The sequence below is a fragment of the Podarcis tiliguerta genome, assembly GCF_965153285.1.
Source record: "Podarcis tiliguerta genome assembly, chromosome: 6".
Lineage (NCBI taxonomy): Eukaryota > Metazoa > Chordata > Lepidosauria > Squamata > Lacertidae > Podarcis > Podarcis tiliguerta.
Genome location: NC_139539.1, coordinates 21,085,194 through 21,104,518, shown reverse-complemented (window position 1 = coordinate 21,104,518; position 19,325 = coordinate 21,085,194). Strand labels below are relative to the sequence as shown.

General features: G+C 39.8%; 1 protein-coding gene across 37 annotated transcripts in view; it reads left to right on the top strand.

Annotated features, from left to right (window-relative positions):
- The window catches only part of NCOA3 (nuclear receptor coactivator 3), a 103,893-nt gene that overhangs the window by 40,431 nt on the left and 44,137 nt on the right, over positions 1-19,325 (top strand). For 33 of the 37 annotated variants that reach the window (XM_083446716.1, XM_083446736.1, XM_083446710.1 and 30 more), the window contains one exon: positions 11,257-11,305. The exons of the other annotated variants lie outside the window; for them this stretch is intronic. The gene's annotated coding sequence lies outside the window, so the exon portion shown is untranslated. The remainder of the gene's footprint in view (positions 1-11,256; positions 11,306-19,325) is intronic. 37 annotated transcript variants of the gene reach the window in all.

Genomic DNA, 19,325 nt, shown 5'->3' with positions numbered 1-19,325 from the left:
TTAAAATTTACTTGCTACTGTGACAATAGATTCATTATCTGACTGACTCTACTAATAAATGGAGGTGCTTAGCTTAGTATTCTAAGAACGTAATTGACATGATAAACATTTTAGCCATTTTCAATTTTCTGAAATTGGTAATTTTTTCTTTCCTCTGGACTCAGAGAAAGTACTGAGGCGACAGTTGAAATCTTGTGTTTTAACTTGAGACATATTATCTAGACAGGGCTTGCGTGCAATAATTCCAGTGGACTATTACTATGTCAGAGTGATTATTTAAAAACATTTTGCGTAATCATCTTGTAACAGCTCATGTTTGAAAGAAGTGTAGCACATGTAAGGCTTATGACTGCAAACTGGTAATTTTTGGTGGTTATTGTTTCTATTATACAGTTTGATCTGGGGTACAGTAGAGGTAGAATCCTTGTATATAGCCTTGCCTTTAGCATCAAAGGAACAATGAATTTAATATGATTAATAGCAAATTCTCTTTACCCCGCCCCCCTTGGGTGCAGTTCACCTCGAAACAGTAATAGCAAAATGCATTCATAATGATACTCTGTGGCCTGTGTTCTAATCAGTGTTCCCAAGTAACAGATATTGTAGTTTGACTCTCCTCGCCTCCCGCAGTCTTTTGTCTAGCGTCGTTTTACACTGTACACACTGGCTATTTTTATTTCTCATGCAAGATATCTTTGGATTTGCTGTGCACGTATTTTGATACAGGAAATCATATTACAAACCAGACTTTTTTTGGTGAGCTGAGTTGGTGTTTTACTATATCCTGACCAAACATTTAATTAGGAATAATTAACTAATGGTTGGCACAAATAAGTTACTTAAGAATGTCTCTGTGAAGCAATTGTCTTTTATCAAATCCATAGCCTTTTCCAAAATCATTTGAATTTCCCTCTAGTATTAATGGTCCAATAGAGTCTTAAAGGATTAATATTTTAAAATCACATGGCACTCAGTTATGAAATTTGAAAACTGTCCTCCATATATCTGCTAGCATTTGCTATACCTGTGATCACATAATACCTCATCTATTGTGCAACCTATTCAGTTGGGTGCTCCACAGAAAGTAGTTCTAGACTATATTCTCTGTTGATATATAGAACCTCTCAGCAACTATGCAGAAGTATTCTATTTGTCAGAATTTTTTCTACTGTAGCCCAGCCCCATACAAACTTTTGAAATGCCACTAAGAGTGTGTGTGTGTCAAACTCTGTGTGTGGCAGGCCACAAGAAGTTGAATTGCTCCGTTGGTTAGAGTGTGGTACTGTTAACGCCAAGGCTGCAGGTTCAGTCCCCTTAAGGGACAGCTGCATATTCCTGCATTTTAGAGGGTAGGACTAGATGACCCACAGGGTCCTTTCCAACTCTGTGATTCTAAGGACCCTCCCCCAATGTTTTAGTAAGATGTCTTTTTATTGTATGGTTTGCAGTAAAGGTAAAGGTACCCCTGCCCGTACGGGCCAGTCGTGTCCGACTCTAGGGTTGTGCGCCCATCTCTGTCCAGAGACACTTCCGGGTCACGTGGCCAGCGTGACGAAGCTGCTCTGGCGAGCCGGCACCAGCGCAGCACACGGACACGCCGTTTACCTTCCCGCTAGAAAGTGGTACCAATTTATCCACTTGCACTTAGGGGTGCTTTCGAACTGCCAGGTGGGCAAGAGCTGGGACCGAAAGACGGGAGCTCACCCCGTCGCGGGGATTCGAACCGCCGACCATGCGATCGGCAAGCCCTAGGCGCTGAGGTTTTACCCACAGCGCCACCTGCGTCCCTATGGTTTGCAGTATTAACTACCAAAAATATTGAATCTTATAATACTAGTAACCAGTTGTTTCTGAGCTGCATTTACCAGTTTTGTGGCTGTTTACTATTGTACACTGTAATTTGTCATACATAGTGGTATCTTTAGCTGCAGTAATAGAAAACTACTAAATATACTACCTTACGGTACAGAAATGTACTAAAATTAAGTTTTAGTTAAAAAAATTATTTTACTTTTGACTCAAAATTACTTTTGACTTTGTATGGATCCCTTAAAATGCTTGAGAAAGTTTGTCATTCTACTCCAGTTAAAGTAGCAATTTTGTACTGTGGAATTCCAGGGGCCATAGCCTTTCAGTACCCAAAGACATGATCTCATTCATAGTTTATGGCACTTAACATTTTCACTGCTGAAAATTGAGAGCTAACTGCTGTTTATTCCCATTGCAAATCTAAGCTATGCAATGAGCATTCTGTTTGTCTTTAAATGAAGTGTGCCAGACAGTTGAATAAACTTGAATATATGTCAATTTTTTTGCTGGTCTGCAGTTTGTCCTGAATGCAAAATCCACTTTGGCTCCTGGTTTCTTCCCACCCCTTACAAATCACATTTTTTTTACTCTACTTTTTAGGTGTTCTTTGGTTTCTTCTCCCAATATTTCATTTTGAGACCTGTACCTTTGTTCAGTTGTCACACCAACTCAATTCCCAACTCAAAACTTGGTTTGCTAAAACTTTCCCAGAAATATAATTTCTCCATTTCTATACATTCTACAATCCAGAACTTCCCTTGCTATACATTCATTATAAAAATGCTGCTGACTTTTATTATTGTTATTCTCAGCCATGAGACATCACTTCAGGGACATAATCGCTTCTGTAGTTCAGGCTTGTATTGTAAATGCTTGATTATACTAAGCATATTTGTCTTCCATGCTGTAGCACTATTTCCTAGAGGGAAATACTGTATAGTGGAATAAATAGTTTGTATGGCTTAAATTACACAGAGAACCTTTGTTATTGGGCAGAAATAGTCTTATGTATTTCTAATACCTTCCTGTCTTCCACTGAATATTGGTTCATCCAGACCAACATTGTTTTAGATGGGCTAGTGGCCCTCCATGTTTTCAATACAAAGGCCTTGCCCAGACTTGAGATATCTGTTAACTATCCAGGTATGAAGCTTAGGACCACCTACATGCAAAGCATGTGCTCTACTACTAAAGTAAGGCCTTTTGGAACGATGTGGTACCTCTGCTCGTCCTAGGTACCAGGGACTGACTTTATTTTTGTTGGCTGTTTAGAGTTATATGGCTGGTTATCAATAAAATTCTCTGGCTAGCTTAAAAATGACAGTAGCACAACCCAATATACAGTAATTAAAATCAACAGTAACAAATAAAAAACAACAGAAAATATTCCTTGTAAAAGATAGCATAAATTGTTTACAGCTCAGATTAAGGCCACAGTAGGCCTCAACAGCCCAATATTAATTTAAGCACAATATTAAAAAAATCCTGGATGAACAAAGAGTATCTTCACCTGGCATTGAAAAGGCCATAGAAACGGTGCCAGGCAAGCCTCTCTAGGGAGACAGTTTCAAGCCACCATTGAAAAAGGTTTCTTGGTTAGGAATATTTGGGAGGAGGGAGAACTTTTTACACAACCTGGTTTCAAGCTGTTTACAGCTTTAAGAGTTAAAGACAGCACTTTTAATTGGTCCCAGAAACAGATTGGGAGCAGTCTTTCTTTTCGACCAACTCATGTTGCCTGCTTTTCTGTTATGGAAAAATAATGTTCTGGCATCCACCACAACAGTTCTTTGGAGGTTGTAGCTTTGATTTTGCCATTTTTTCTTGGAGCTCTTAGCTATGGAAAGATCAGGAACATTAAATCTCTGTACATGCCCTGCTTGATTTTTGCCTGGTAAAGCTCCCAATAGTTACAAGTGGTGATATGCAAATAATACTTTTATTTCACTGAGGAATATTGTTTGCAAAAAGTAGTGCTGGGGCTTAGTATGAAAACACTAACTTGAATCTTGAAAGTAAGAAAGGTAGGTTAATTTCACTTTGTATTGTAATAGTGGCTTCTTTTCATGTAGCTTGCTCCCTACAGGTCATGTTGTTTAGTTTAAAACTAGAAACAAAAATAGATTGCCATGAAAGTAAACTTGAAGAATAAATAAGTTCAGTAGCGGTCATTTATTGTTATACAGTAAGACTGCAATTTAGGTGCCATCCCACCTGCCACTGAACCTAATTTTGACTAAACCCAATTTTGGCTTTAGGTGTGATCCCTGGAATGTAACTCCCGTGTAAGTTGTGGACTTACTGTATTATCATTTTTGAAGGATATGTCCTTTCATAGGCTAGCACATATTTTGGTACAAAGAATCTAAATAAAAGAAAGGTCAAGCTGAATGAATTATTTCAGTCTTTGCTCACTTTATTGACATTAGTGATTTTACTTCTACTAGTAAAGGGATAGCAGTGGCTTATTCTTAAAAGGTAGCTTTTCCCATATTGAAGTGAAACCTTTGAACTCTTGACCTTGACTTGGTATTGCCATGTAGAATGCATTACATACAGCTATTGAAGTCAAAATTTCCTTTTCAAGTCCTGTGGTTTATGAAAATTTGTACATATTGGCCTGAATTGCAGGACAGCTGATATTTATCAAGGGTAACAGGAGCTTTACTCATTTTCACATTTTTAACAAAATTTTGAAACCTTTTTGTATGCACACATGTTCAGCATATGTGTCTGAGCTTTGAACATTTTGTTTTGAAGTGCATTGGCTCTCATTAGCTCAAGAGTGCAAAGTATAAAACTTTAATAAGCCTCATACATCAAACTTCTGCATAGCAATATTATGTAATACGACACATAAAATTGAGAAGTATGTGGTATGTTCAAAGCTTTAAATATATCTGGCCTTGGAAAAGTTATTTTTATCAACTGATAGTTCAAAATGCTCATATGAAAAACTTTGAGAGAGATCCTCTCAGTGGCCCTAAGGCTGAAATAAGGGCTCTCAGGGACACACATTCTAGCAGAGATTTAAACTGATAGAATAACTTTCACATTCTAATTCTCCAATTTATGCAACTTGGTGTTAATTGTGATTAAGGTTTTTACCTGGGTTGTGGATTAAACTGCTCCTCTTCATTTCTATTTTTACACATTGCTGTTTTTGAGTTAGTTTCTTCCTGTTACTGTGGTAACTCAATATATTGATATGCAGATCACACTGACTTGCAGCAAGGTAACAGAAGGCTCTAGGTGACTGGTGTAGATAAATGCAATTGTTATCCTAGACTAGTGTGTTAAAATGTGTCTTAGGAATCAATCAACAATATGTGGTGGTATCCCTCCTAAGAGAAAGCTGCAAGTGTTAAGCAAATGCCAAGAGACTGCTCCAAAATATTTTTTGTTTAATAACGTCCTTTATAATTTACCATATGTCAGATGAATGAACAAGAATGTGGCAGCATGTTTCAAACCAGTCTGTTTCAAGGATAATAGGGGAAATGTTTTTTGTTTAACGTTTAAGCATAAAAACATTACAATGTGGATTCCCTTAACAGTGCATTGAGTTGCATCCAGTTGTGCCCCTTCACTGACAGTAGGGCTGTTTCATATAGCAAAGGCTTCCATGAGCCAAAATGGGTGGAGGTGATTTCCTCAAACGTCCCCTTTTCCTTACAGTCTGCTGTGCCAGCTCCGACACCATTCTGAAGCAGGGGTCAGCAAACATTTCCAGCAGGGGGCCGGTCCACTGTCCCTCAGACTTTGTGGAGAGCTGGACTATTTTTTTGGGGGGGAGGGAGGACGAATTCCTATGCCCCACAAATAACCCAGAGATGCATTTAAAATAAAAGCACACATTCTACTCATGTAAAAACATGCTGATTCCTTGACCCTCAGCAGGCCAGATTTAGAAGGTGATTGGGCTGGATCCGGCCCCCGGGCCTTAGTTTGCCTACCCATGTTCTAAAGCAGTGGTCTGCAACCTTTAAGACAAAAAGAGCCACTTGGACCCGTTTCCGAAGAAAAAAAACTGGGAGCCGCAAAACTCATCATTATAAAAATAACTTTTTTCTCACTTTTTTATTATTTCTTTGTTTGACCCCTCAGAATTACTCCTCCTCATAGAAATAAAAGTTAAATTAACAAGTTACCTTTTTGTGTGTGTGTGTTCTTCACTCACATTCAAAACAGTGACCAGCGTACATGCCCCCTTTCAATGCAGTGACCAGCGTACATGCCCCTTACAATTTAGCGGGCGGGCGGGCAACGTCCGGACGGTGCGTGACTAACGCACGCACTGCCCCCATGCGACGTCACAGCCAGTACAGCGCCCGCCACAGTGGGGACTGTCGGGGCGCACAATGCGCCTCCTCCCCTTGCTAGTATCTGCCCCGGAGCCGCGGCAAAGGTGTAAAAGAGCCACATGCGGCTCCGGAGCCGTGGGTTGCAGACCCCTGTTCTAAAGGGTCTGACAATCCTCTTGAGCAGATTTTGGGTGTGCTGCAGAGGAAAGTGACTACATGGCTTAAAGCAATTTGTGCAAAATAATGCAAGTGCTTGAACATTGTTGACAAACTACGCAGCTAGGGAACAAATCATATTTGCAATACTATTTCTAAAGATTTTTATGTAAGGGTAGAGGTAGGATGAGGCAAGAAGCTCTTAGAATGGTTGAGGTGATATCATTTGATAATCATAAATTATCTTTAGATTTAGCAGTAAGAGGATTGCTCACAAATTCACAAACTCTAAAGATGTTCAGCAAAGTTAATACACCTCTTTTAAGATTAAGAATACCACCACCCTTTTAGTAGAAAAAAGCACCGGAAACACACACACACACGAGTCGGGGGCTTCCGCTTGGCTGCTGCCAAGGAGAAGCAAGGATGGTTCTGGGGGTGGGGGATGGCACAGGAGGCAGATGTGGCATGCAAGGTCTCTGCAGAGCAGAGGCAGTAGCGGCAGCAGGGCCAAGGCCAATTAGGGTTTTAAAGGTCAGCTCCAACATTTTGAATTGTACTCAAAAAGCATACTGGGATCCAATGTAATTCTTTTAGGACTAGTGTTATATTGTTCCAGCGATCATTCCTAGTCACCAGTCTAGCAGCCACATTCTGGATTAGTTGTAGTTTCTGAGTCACCTTCAAAGGTAGCACATTGTAGTAGTCTTTGCAGGAGATAACCAGAGCATGTGCCACTCTGGCAAGACAGTGCACAGCCAGGTCGGGTTTCAGCCAACATACCAGATCGAGCTGGTAAACAACTGCCCAGGACACAGAATAAACCTGCACTTCCATATACAGCTGTGAGTCCAAAATGACCCCAAGGATGCACACACCTAGTCCTTTAGGAGCACAATTACCCCATTCAGGACCAGGGAGTGGGCCAAACCTGCCTGCCCCCTTTTCCACAGAAACAATATTTTTCTCTTGTTGGGGTTCAGCATCGAATCTGTTGTCTGCTGTTCATCATAATAAATGTGATGCACTCATGGAATGTGCCGCAGCCCTCAAAAATATTTGAAGAGGTCCTCTGTCTTGCTTGAGGAATGCAGGGCTATACCATGAATGCATTGAACCAAGTCAAGGCACGTCTGGCCAGTCTGCCAAGTGGTGGATTTCCAGTGTCTTTGATATAGAAGGTTAAATTTTATGTGCTGGAACCATGCGCACAGGAGCAATGATAGTGCTTCTTAGTTTGACTGTTGCCCCCACAAATAAAACTGGTGTCACATTTGTTTTGCTGAGAATAAATCATCTTGCAAGCATTGTGCAATGTCCCATGGAATTGTGTTGGCATTAGCTCCATGTCTGGCTTAAAAGCATCTGGGATGTTAGCTACAGACCTCCAGTTATAGGGCTGCATATAAATTCAGTTGTTAATAATGATAATAATAATGATGATGATGATAACAACAACAACAACAACAACAACAACAACAACAACAACAATAATACTACAATAACTGCTATACCAGGCACATCGGTTTCTGTTTGCTTTGCTCGCTGGCATGTAATAATTGCTTCCATAAGTGAGGCATTCCTTTCTGGTGAGGTAAGAACATGTAAGTTGTGTCTTGCACCGTTTAGTGAAGAGTTGCCCTCTGCACACTCATTACAGGTTTCACCAGAATCTTTGCACTGCCTGGGCTTGTGGACACACCTATATCTTCAGCAGGAAATTGTCTTTTGCAGCTACCAGGCTGTCTGCTGCAGAGGCCTGCCTCAGGGACTTTCTTCTTCCTCAAGAAGTTCTGGGCTCTTGTGCTGAATGGCAAAAATAATTATTTCTGCAGCCATTGCTGTTCTCTGAGCCCTGATAAGGACCTTTGCTTTGCAGATGTTAATTATTTGTGCTAGAGACAAGTTAGGGTTTTCCAAGAGCTTCTTTTTGAGCTTCCTGTTGAAAATACTGAAACAATGCTGCAGCTGAGCATTAGAACTGTAGATACCCCAAATTCACAATGTTGGGACCTAACCCTTAAATGTTGTGACAAGACTCTACGCCTGCTGCCTCATCGCAAGGAAGTTCCCAGAACCGGAACAACTCAAAACAGGGTTTCTCCTGGGATCACATTTTTTGCTGGACTACAGCTCTCATCATACTTGACAACTGGATGTGATAGTTGGAGTTGATGGGAGTTGTAGTCCATCAAAATTTGAAGGGCACCATGCACTATTCCTGCACTAAGGGCTTCTGTTACTTTCCTGTTCATTGGCTCTGCATAGATATTAGGAACATTGTATATTTCTAAACCATTTTCTCCTGTGCAGTGCAGCACCATAGCAATTTTGTAGCCCTCTGATTCTTACTCTTCTTTTGTAACTGCTAGGTATACAGTGGTACCTCAGGTTACTTACGCTTCAGGTTACAGACTCCGCTAACCCAGAAATAGTACCTCTGGTTAAGAACTTTGCTTCAGGATGAGAACAGAAATCGTGCTCCGGCAGCGCGGAGCCCATTAGCTAAAGTGGTGCTTCAGGTTAAGAACAGTTTCAGGTCAAGAACGGACCTCCGGAACGAATTAAGTACTTGACCCGAGGTACCACTGTAATTGTATTCTGTATTCCCATTTCCACCTTCCCTGTTAATAGGCTGGAAACCCTTCTCCAGGTGGTTTTGTGAGGAGGGCAGATCTAACATATAAAATACCAGTTGATGATAGCTTGATGGGTCTTCCTGGATTAATTTATTTATTAATGGCCGGAATCAAAAGAATCTCATAACTGGGTCTGGATGCCCAAGGGGTATTTGGGCTTTTGCTTTTCAAACACTGTTCCCCATGCCACACCTTGTTTTTCAAGTGCTCTTCCCAAACAGAAATAGCCTTTGAGCAGGACAGCCCAAACCACCCTCTCCATTTGCACCTCTTTCATTGTGATTGGCTAGGTGTGAGTTAGGATTCAGGATTCAGCCTTTTGTTGCTTTTTGGTGCGTTTGCAAAGGACACCCTCAGTCAGTCAGTTCATTGTACACTCAGGTCAGAGCCAGTCCAGCAGGGTCTTAACAAGCAATTTCAATGTGTAAATGTCATGTGGCTATGAGAGGACACAGAGGATAGCTAGATCCAAGTAGCACCATAAATTAATTCAGCATGTAGTCCAGATCCTCCCATATATTCTAAACATATTTTTGTTGTAATTTCTAAGAGGAAATATTGCCAGTATGCAAGGGTGATTTAGCAAGTTAAATCCCCACCCTTTTGCTCCTGCGGTTGGAAGAGGAAATTGTTTTCTAAGCTCCAAGCCTTTAGGGAAGTTTCTGCCACCCCAAGAGATTTTCCCTGTCTCCTCTTTCTCCCCCCCCCCCCATGCCCCCTGAAATTTGTTCTGTGTGGGTCAAGAGAGCAGCAGAAGAGTGCACAGGGATGTGAGTGGAGGAATCCTTCCATTTGGCAAGCTGCAGTGCTTGTGCAGACAGCATGTTCATGATAGCACAAAACTGAATTCCACTGTTAATGTGTACTTTTTCTCAAACTCATAATATATGTGGTAGCTTTACTCTTTACTCCTTGATACTGCCAGATAAAATCTATGTTGCCAAGTTAGTCTGCATAAATAGATGAAATGTGCTATTAAAACACGGGATCAGACTTAAATCAGGTTCTTTTCTTTGCCGCTGTTTCTCCTCCTGTCTTCCACATTGCTCACACCAGAGCAACATTTGAGTTATAGGATTTATTCCAAGACTGTCTGCTGAATCTGAAGGCAGAAGTCGTCTGGCATTTATTTTCAGCTGAAATATGTTTGTCTTGAACCAAAGGCTAAAGCTTTGGAATGTTTTGCAAGACTGCTTTGAGGCTTCAGACTTTTTCTCAAAGTGAGCTCTTGTCTCTCTAATTTGAAATGTATTTCACTAGCAAATGGATATTGTATTTTGTCGCTGTGACCCTTGGCTGTTAACTTTTTAATTACATTGCAGAAATATGTTTAAGAAATAAAAAATTGCAATTGGTGCTCTTCAGGCATTTGAACTTTCTGAAAGCATCTTAAATAGTTAAATGCCTCTTGTACCTTATTGAACAATAGTTGTTACAACTTGGGAAAGGAGAAACCAGTAAAGAGTCTAAACCATCAGTGAATTACGACCATGACAAATCCCTCTCATGTCACAGTGATTATAATTAGGTCTACTAAACCTGTTGAAACATTTCATATGTAAGTTGATACTGGTGGTATACAACAATAACAGAATTAATTTTGAATATTTCCTAAGAATGTTAGATGAGCTCAGCTAGATCTGACCATAGGCCCATCATGTACAGTGTCATGTTCTCAAAGTGACCAGCCAGATGCCTATTGAAAACTCACAAGCAGGGCATGAGTGCAACAGAACTCCGCACATGTGTGATAATCAGCCCATGTTCTTATGCCAATATTCAGAGTTCTGATCAACATGGGACCAGGGTACAATAAAGATGACCTGAGCTCTTATAACCCAACTTGATCACTGAGATCAACTGGAGGAGCCCCTCATGTTACAGAGGCTTGACTGGCTTCTATAAGTCGGGCATCTAGCGTCGCCAGTGGCCTGCTGCACAATATTATTACAGCAGAGAATCAGCAAATTTCCTTCTTTTGACTTTCAGGTTCCTCTTTTATACCAGGAGGTCTCTGCCATTTTTAAAATTAATTAGGCATTTACTTATATTGTTTGTAATAATGTTTAATTGTTGTTTACTGCCCTGATATTTTTATGATAGGTGGTCTAGAAATACTTTTATAAATAAACAAATGGGATGGGGTGTGTGGGGACTGCAGCAAGTATCGGACATTGTTGGAATTTGGGGGTGGGGGCTGTCCTGCATATACATGAGACCTTTTGCAATTCTGCAACTATAATTTTAGTTGGGACAGAGTAACTCAGAGTAAGACATACACAATCTGTGTTCAATGCTGTATCAAAATTGTAGAGTTCTTACACGCTGTGTTCACTGCTTTCTTTCAGAAAGTGTTTTAAACATATGCTTATGTCCTGGAGGGCAAGATTTCCTGTGGTAAGTACCCTACCTAACTTTTGACTTAATTTAAATGTTTCCAAGTTGTATGATACATAACAGACACATTAGAAATGGCTAACCTCAGTTGATTTGTTAAATTTGCAAACATTAGGACCATGGAAGATTATAACTATGGCATATCCAGATATTCCGGGCTCAAGCACAATTAATTTGTTCAGACAAACTATAGTTAAAGGTAACAACAGTTTGTCTGGTTTGGCTATAACAAACTGTGGTTAGTTGAAAATGGAAGCAAGTTCTTTGGATCGCCTCATGACTGCACTGGAGAAGGGTGGGATGTAGGCTTGTGGACATCTTTAGTGTTAATGTCTTAATGTGGCCACTGTATTTCATACTATTTTGGCATCTTATGTTTCTCTAGAGGGTCTCTGCAAAGCCCCATGTTATAGCTTAGCTCAAACTGCTTCCTCAGTTTCAAAAATGGTTTGCCATTTTAGAAGCATAAATTCAGAGCCCTCTTGGGTGCATAGCAATAGTTTTGTGGTTTTTGGATTCCAGCCAAGTCTGAGTAAAAATGAAAGTAATTTTTAATTGCAGTGGTTCATCTTGTTTTAATATAAATGAGTATAACACATTATTTTTCAATTAAAACTACTTGAAATATCTTTAATTCGCAACTTATTTTAAAGACCTGCTTATTGCATATTTTGTTACCATTGAATATTTTAAATATATAAATACTAGTTCTAGCTGCACAACTAAAAACAATAGTTACGCATTTAAAATAACATTGTAATACCCTGCGAGTAAACTTGAATCTTTGAAATAAGAATGTTAGGTATGGTAGCCAGTTTCAAATAGCTTTATGCACAAAGCTTCAAACCGACTAAAGGCAGATATCCACAAAAACAGGAAATCCTTTTGTGTATCCTTCCTTAGCAGCCCTGAACTATGTATTAAACTCACACCCTTTTATAAATGATGGTTAAGCTTTTCTGTTGAATATTCATTTTCTATGATAAAGTGCCTTCAGTTCTTTTTTTATAATAATTGCTCACTCATCTAATTCTCTTCTTTAGTTGCAAATAATTTGCTTTAAAAGTTCCTCATAACTGGAAATGAGTTTGCACTATTAGAGGATTTAAGTTTGATGTTAGAGAATGTTTCTCCTCATGATAACACATCACTATTGAAATGAAGCAGTTGTGGAACCAGTGCAGAAATGAAGAAGTCACCCAGACCTTTTTCTTGGATTGCCAAAGCACAGGAAGCAGATTCTTGATTTAGGGCATGGGTTTTTTTGAGACCTGTTTAGCAAGCCTAGCTTTATTAAGTTTCAAATTCATAAGATTATTGTTCTAGCCAAAAGTCATGACAGACTTGTAGCAATAGCATTAATAAAATAATACAGAACATCCATCCATAAATAAACCAACACCCACAATGAAAAAGAGAGAAGTTACCAGAGAACTAATAAGCTTAAATTCAGCTTGATTTCAGATTAAATCACCAAAACAACTTAGAGACTTTATCTAACTCCTTTCCCCCATTATTATTATTATTATTATTATTATTATTATTATTATTATTATTTTTGCAGCTAGTGCATAGGGAGCCACTCTGTGTGTTATAAAGCTATCATTGTCTAAAAAGAAACCAGACCAATGTATTAAGTGTCAGGCCATATTGCCACAGAGCAGCACAGTTGCTCTGTCCAGGGGTTCTTTTTTCAGCTTTGACAAAGCAAGTCCACTAAGGCGTTTGCTTCCAGAAAAGCCCTGTCTTGTCTGTGTTGAAGACTTGCTCTGGAAGGTATGCCTTGTCATCCAGTAACTGCTTTAGTTGCACAAGGTATGTTTTTGCAGCCTCTTTGCAGATGCAGCCTCCCCTGTCGTTCAGATATTATTCAAGTTGAAGCAGATCTTAAAACTGTTAAGCCAACTTGGGTTGGCTTTAAATTCCTTGGTAGGCCAGTCCCCATTTGTGGTGGAAAGTCTGAAGTGGTCATATAGGCTTGGAACCTTTTGATGCAAGATGCTACCATCCATAGGAGCACGTTTCCAGTTTATGCCTTCTAGCCACAAGTGCAGTGCTTTCTCCTGTATTCACCAAAGCCTTTTCCTGCACCTCGCTGGTCACCTTTGCAGTCAGTGGTGTGCTTGCTGCCACAGCCTCACAGATCTCCTTCTCATGCACATTGATGGCATGGATGATGGACTAATTACAGCTGCATCTGAGTGCCACAGTACACACAGATATGCCATCTCTGAAGCAGTCCAGTAGAGCCAACTTCTCTTCCAGTGTGGGATCCACCCTCCACCCTCCACTTCAGCGGATGATGGTAATGCCTTGTGTTTTGGGCCCATTTTGTGGTCTGAAGCTCTCCAAACACCTCCACAAATCTCTGTGGCCTCCTCCAGTCACCCTCTTCATCTGCCTCTTCCACAGCCAAACACTTTCATGAAGACTTTTGGGATTGCTGGCCATTTTTTATGTCCTCACACCCTCATCGCTCCCCACCCCACCCTGTGTGTCACTTTTGCACCATTTTCTTAGTTTCTCATTGTGTGTGCAATTTTTCCTCATTTTTTAAAAAAAATTCTGCAACATGTGTAAAGCTGTGAGCACATATTTTAAGTAAGTGTAAGATGCAAGTTACCTGTATTTGTATTCTGTTTGTGTTCTACAATGAGCACCAGTTGTTTGGCCTCTTCTGTTATATTTTAATAGCTAAGCCTTGTCCTAAGGTACAGTATTCACTACATCTTGGAAACATTATCAGGCATTTATATATTATGGGTATCTATTCTTGGATTATTCTGTGGCCAACTGGCTATTAATTTTATTGAACCAGAACCTGATAGGATGTTGACTACAGGTTTACTGTTAACTGTCTGTCTGGCATTGCAGAAATGAATTATGCATTCACATATGATTATTCTTGACTGCATAACATGAACTTCTGACTAATAATAAACCAGTAGGCAAATGAAAATGTCAGACTGTATCATTATTTCCAATTCATGATTTGAAGACAGTCTGGAAACTGAAGGCCCTCCTACTTATTGGCAAATGGGTAGCTGATGTGGGGAAGAGGGAAGAAAAGGTGTATAATGGCTATTGTGGGTGGAGGAATTCTAAGCATTAAAGTTAGTAAAACTCAGGTGTCTTATAATGGTTTGCTGTCCAGGCTATTATAAGGGACCTCAATCCACTCCTGAGTCTTACCCATTTTAATACTTAAAATACTATTGAATACAATAAAATCTTCTTCCTTTAATTTTATCAGTCAAGTCAAGATTTTATCAGTTAAGGTGGCTGAAATTTAGGCTATTTAAAGTCATATCTGTAAAATGAAATAAATTACAGTTATACAATAAGCAGTTCTGATAAGTTATTGTAAAAAAGGAATTAGTACATTTTGACCTATTGATATGGATACAAAATGTACATTTTGTTATAGCAACCATGAGTGCTTTGCTGGGTATGATGCTCATAATACTCAAATCCCCAACTGAACAGCATCCTGAAAGCTGCTTGTGGGGCTCTCTTGTTTCCAGTAAGCCTGGGAAGGTAGGAACAACCAAACAAACAGAATACCTCCTATCTGCAACTTGCTACAAAGCAAGAAGGAGAAAGCCCTCTCATGAGTGTGTGTCTTGTATTTTACCTCTTTTACAAAGGGAAGAAAGGCAAATGCAAGGGAAGAGATGAAGAGGTAAAGTATGTGGGATATAACAATCTAGGACTGGCCGCATACTGTGCCCTGTGTGAAGGTCTTACCCTTCCTCTCACATTTTAAGAAACACACATAGAGAATCTTGCTTGAAAGCCCCCAAAACTTGAAGCTGGTACAGTGCAAAAATTAAGGTAACTTCAGAAAATATTTTGGCTATTAAAAGCCAAACTTCATTGTAAAGGAAAGGAAGACTACACCCACTTGATATTGCTACTTGGCTACTTTCTAATTTAGAAATAGAAGATTTTATTTTAGGGGATTTTATAATTTATGCAAATACAGAAACTTGTAGGTCTTTGCAATAGTTTCCAGCTGCTAACACTATATACAGTCGTACCTTGGTTCTCGAGCAGAATCCGTTCCGGAAGTCCGTTCAACTTCCGAAAATGTTCAAAACCCAATCGCAGCTTCTCGGCCAATCTGAAGCCCTGTCGGACATTTGGGTTCCAAAGAACGTTTGCAAACTGGAACACTCACTTCTAGGTTGGTGGCGTTCAGGAGCCAAAACGTTCGAGTTGCAAGGCATTTGCAAACCAAGGTACGACTGTATATCTATTTGCAGGTATTCAGCTCCTAAGCATTGTAGGATTAAACTGGTGGACCAAATGCATGAAAAGATTAATGACACATGTTTACAGGATGTAATGAGCTTTTATCAGTTCACACAATTATATTTATTTTAAAAATACCTAATCATAATCAAAAATAGGAGAAGATTTTTTTGACTGAAGTACCTTTTTTAAATGATAGACTTAAAAATGCTTGCTTAATGCTGTTATTCAGGGCTGCTAATCATAAGTGCCCAAGCTGCACATTTTTGCAAAGTTCAAAGATATTATCACATGCCATGGTTTAAGCTTCCTGCTTTCAGTAACACTAGATGGAAGGTTTATCACTAGAATATGTTCATGTATTTCTTGGAATAGTTTTTCAAAAGCTAACTTTTTCAAAACTTGTTGATGACTAAATAAAAATCATGTGGGGAAGGGAGAGCTGCTGACTTGTTTAGTTCTGCAGTGATATTTCAGCTGCTGTCTTGGCAGGCAGAGAGACTTTTGCTGTTGTGGGTGAAGCAATTGGCTGGGACAGAGACTTTGACCAAACTGCAAGGGGCCCTGTTGCATGGGTGTAGCTACACTACCACAGTCACTGACTTTGGACACATCCATGCCATACATTTAAAGCACATGGCTCCACCAAAGAATTCTAAGAACTACAGTTCGTTATGAGTGCTGACAATTGTAGCTGTGTGAGGAGTAGACTTTCAGGGTTTTTTGGGAGAAACATGTAATTTAGCTCTATGGGGCGGATGTCCTCCTGTTCCTTGCTCTCCACCCCCCCCCATACAACTTCACATCTGTATTCATATTGTTGTCACATCATTTTGTCCTGCACAGTATTGAAGTAAAAGCATGTGGGTTTTGTAGCAGTAAGTAATCTACTCTTAAAGGAACTAAGCTACCAGCACTGACCGGAAGTCAGCAGTAGCTGGTGGAAGTCAGGTATTACTTTTAACTGAAGTGAGCTGAATCTTTAGTTGAAACTGAATTGCCACCAACTCTGGAGGTGGAAATGGCTTCAGCAACCACAGGAGCCTCTTTATGAACTTGCTGAACATGTGTTGAAGTGTCCATTTCCCTAGGGAGCCTGGATGGTTGATTGAGCTGGGCAGCATTATGAAATTATCAGGCCCTAAGTATGATGGCTCCTACCAACCTAGCAGTTCGAAAGCATGTCAAAGTGCAAGTAGATAAATAGGTACCACTCCGGTGGGAAGGTAAACGGTGTTTCCGTGTGCTGCTCTGGTTCGCCAGAAGCGGCTTAGTCATGCTGGCCACATGACCCGAAAGCTATACGCCGGCTCCCTCAGCCAATAAAGCGAGATGAGCGCCGCAACCCCAGAGTCGGCCACGACTGGACGTAATGGTCAGGGGTCCCTTTACGTTTAAGTATGAGGGCTCTGAAAAGATAAAGCTTTTTCTGAGAACGCTGAGATGAACCAACGTATTATGAGGTGTTCACTTTTTTATAAAGCTTAATGGGGAAAAGGTGAGCTTCCTGGACTTGTGCAGCTAGGAAAACAAGAATTAACCTTCCCTTTGCAGCTGCAATCTCCAGGAAGATCACTGCCCCACCCTTCAACAAGAGAAAACTCTTTCCAAGTCTAATTGCAGCAGCAGAGGGGAAATTTTGGGAGTGCTGTCTAGCTGGGAAGGGAGTGGTAACCCTTACCTTCCAAGCTGCAACTGCCTACTGTCACCCCACCTCCATTGTAATAAGGCTTTCTATTGTAGCCAGCAAAAGGCTTATCTGAAGCCTAATCGTGGTGCTGGCTCTCTGCAGCTGTCAAACTTCACACACCAAAAAATGCCCCTTTGCACTGCAAGTAAACTTGGGAAAAGGCATTCTGTGGTTCACAGCAGAAGTCTTCTTTCAAACCTAATTTTAGTGAGGGAAGGGCCATTGGGGGGGGGGACCCAGAAGGTATCAAGAAAAACATTTGCAGGTGCAGCATAGCAATCGGTAAGTTATGCCATTATGTTATTTGGGGGTTCTCCCCCACCCCAAATCTTTCTGGAATCCTTGAGCTTCCTGACAACAATAGTAGTGTTGCCATTGTGAAGTTTGGGAAAAAATTGTTGTCAGCTTTAAAAAGCTTAATTGCTTGAAACAGATGTATGCTTAATTTTTTAAAATAATCCAAACTAAAATGGGGGGTGGGTGGGACTCTGAATGAGATCAGTTGAAGAATCTGTGGCTATACTAGTACAACAGGCTATACTAGTACAACATTGTTCTGAGATTAATGAGTCAGAATGTGCTCTTTTAAAACCTGATTCACTTATTAAAAATGTAAGAGGACAAAAGAGGAAGTTCATGCAAATTGCAGTGCCTTAGTAATACTAAAAACGTCATACTTAGAAGATCTGCAATTTTTTCTGGGGCAGTTTTAAATATTTCCTTTGGGATGTGAATGGAACTACCAAACTAAGCTGATACTCTGACAGGAAAAGCCTTTTTTGTTGTGTTTTTATGATACAAGTTGTGTGTTTTTAGTTAATTGTATGTCCTGTTTTCATCAAGACCTTGAGTGATACCAGTTCTGAAAGTGTTAGAATGATGTGTTCTGTCTTATGGATGAAAGGGATCGTTATTGCAGCAAGGAACTGACAAATTGCTGCTCTGAAACTGAATACCAGAGGTGTGTGTTTGGAACATCTCCCTTTTAAGGGGAAATATTTTCATGGCTGGTCAGTTAATAGATAAATGCTCTTATATCTGCATCAGCTAGTTTGTGAAAAAACTGTCAGGAATAATGCTTTGCAAGAACTAATGTCATTTGGAAAGGCAGTGTAGCTGTGAAAATAATCAAATGTTCATAAGGCAGCTTTTATTATATTACTTAGCATATTACATTATTGGTGTTTGCAGTGTGCAGCTTTTGTCATAGTGCATGTGTACAAAGCAATTGTATGCCAAATTTGTTAAAATTGTAGATAAGTCTTTGTGTGCCTTGTTTTATTAGTTGTAAAAGCTGTAATTGGAATATTTCTCAGATTCATGTGGCCCCATTAAATTAAACCTTAGTTTTTAATAGTTTTAACATTCAAAGGCAAGGGAAATATGAAAAATGGCAGTATCAAAATAAATTCTCCCACATGCTTAGGATTTATTTTCACTTCTTTTAATCCCTCCTTATTACCCCTCCCCCTCACAACTAACCACTTCGTTGGACAAAATCCTGTCCTCCCATCACACCATTCACCCTTAATTCCAATATTGCAATAGGGAATATTACAGCAAAAATACCCTCTCAAAAGTCTCCTTTCTTCTTGAAAGCTTTAAGTAAGGTATGCTCCCGCTTACCCATCACTTGATGGGTGTGAATACACCTTCAAATGCTCCCCATTTCTTCAATCTACAGTGGTTTGAAGGAGTTGAAGATGTGTAGCTCAATGAAAGAAAAATCTGGGAGCTTTAAGTTCCAGATTGTTCCTTTGAAGTCCCACCCTTACTTGCCCTACACTGGACAACAGCTATTAAATTTAAGTTAACATTTCTCTTAACATGTATAGTGTGACCTGCTCATTTTGAACTACAAGTGACAGGGTTATAAAGACAATAATCAGTTTTTACACTTTCCTAGATACAGTTACCTTAATTTCATTGGGTAAATTGATAAAATAATTGGTTTTAAAAACACCTTTAAAAACTCCTTTAAAAAGCTCGTTAAAACATGATTATAAAATTGTGTTGTTTGTGAGGCTCCAGGGCCAGCTGCCTCACCTGTCGCTATGTTTCTTCTACTCTCTAGCC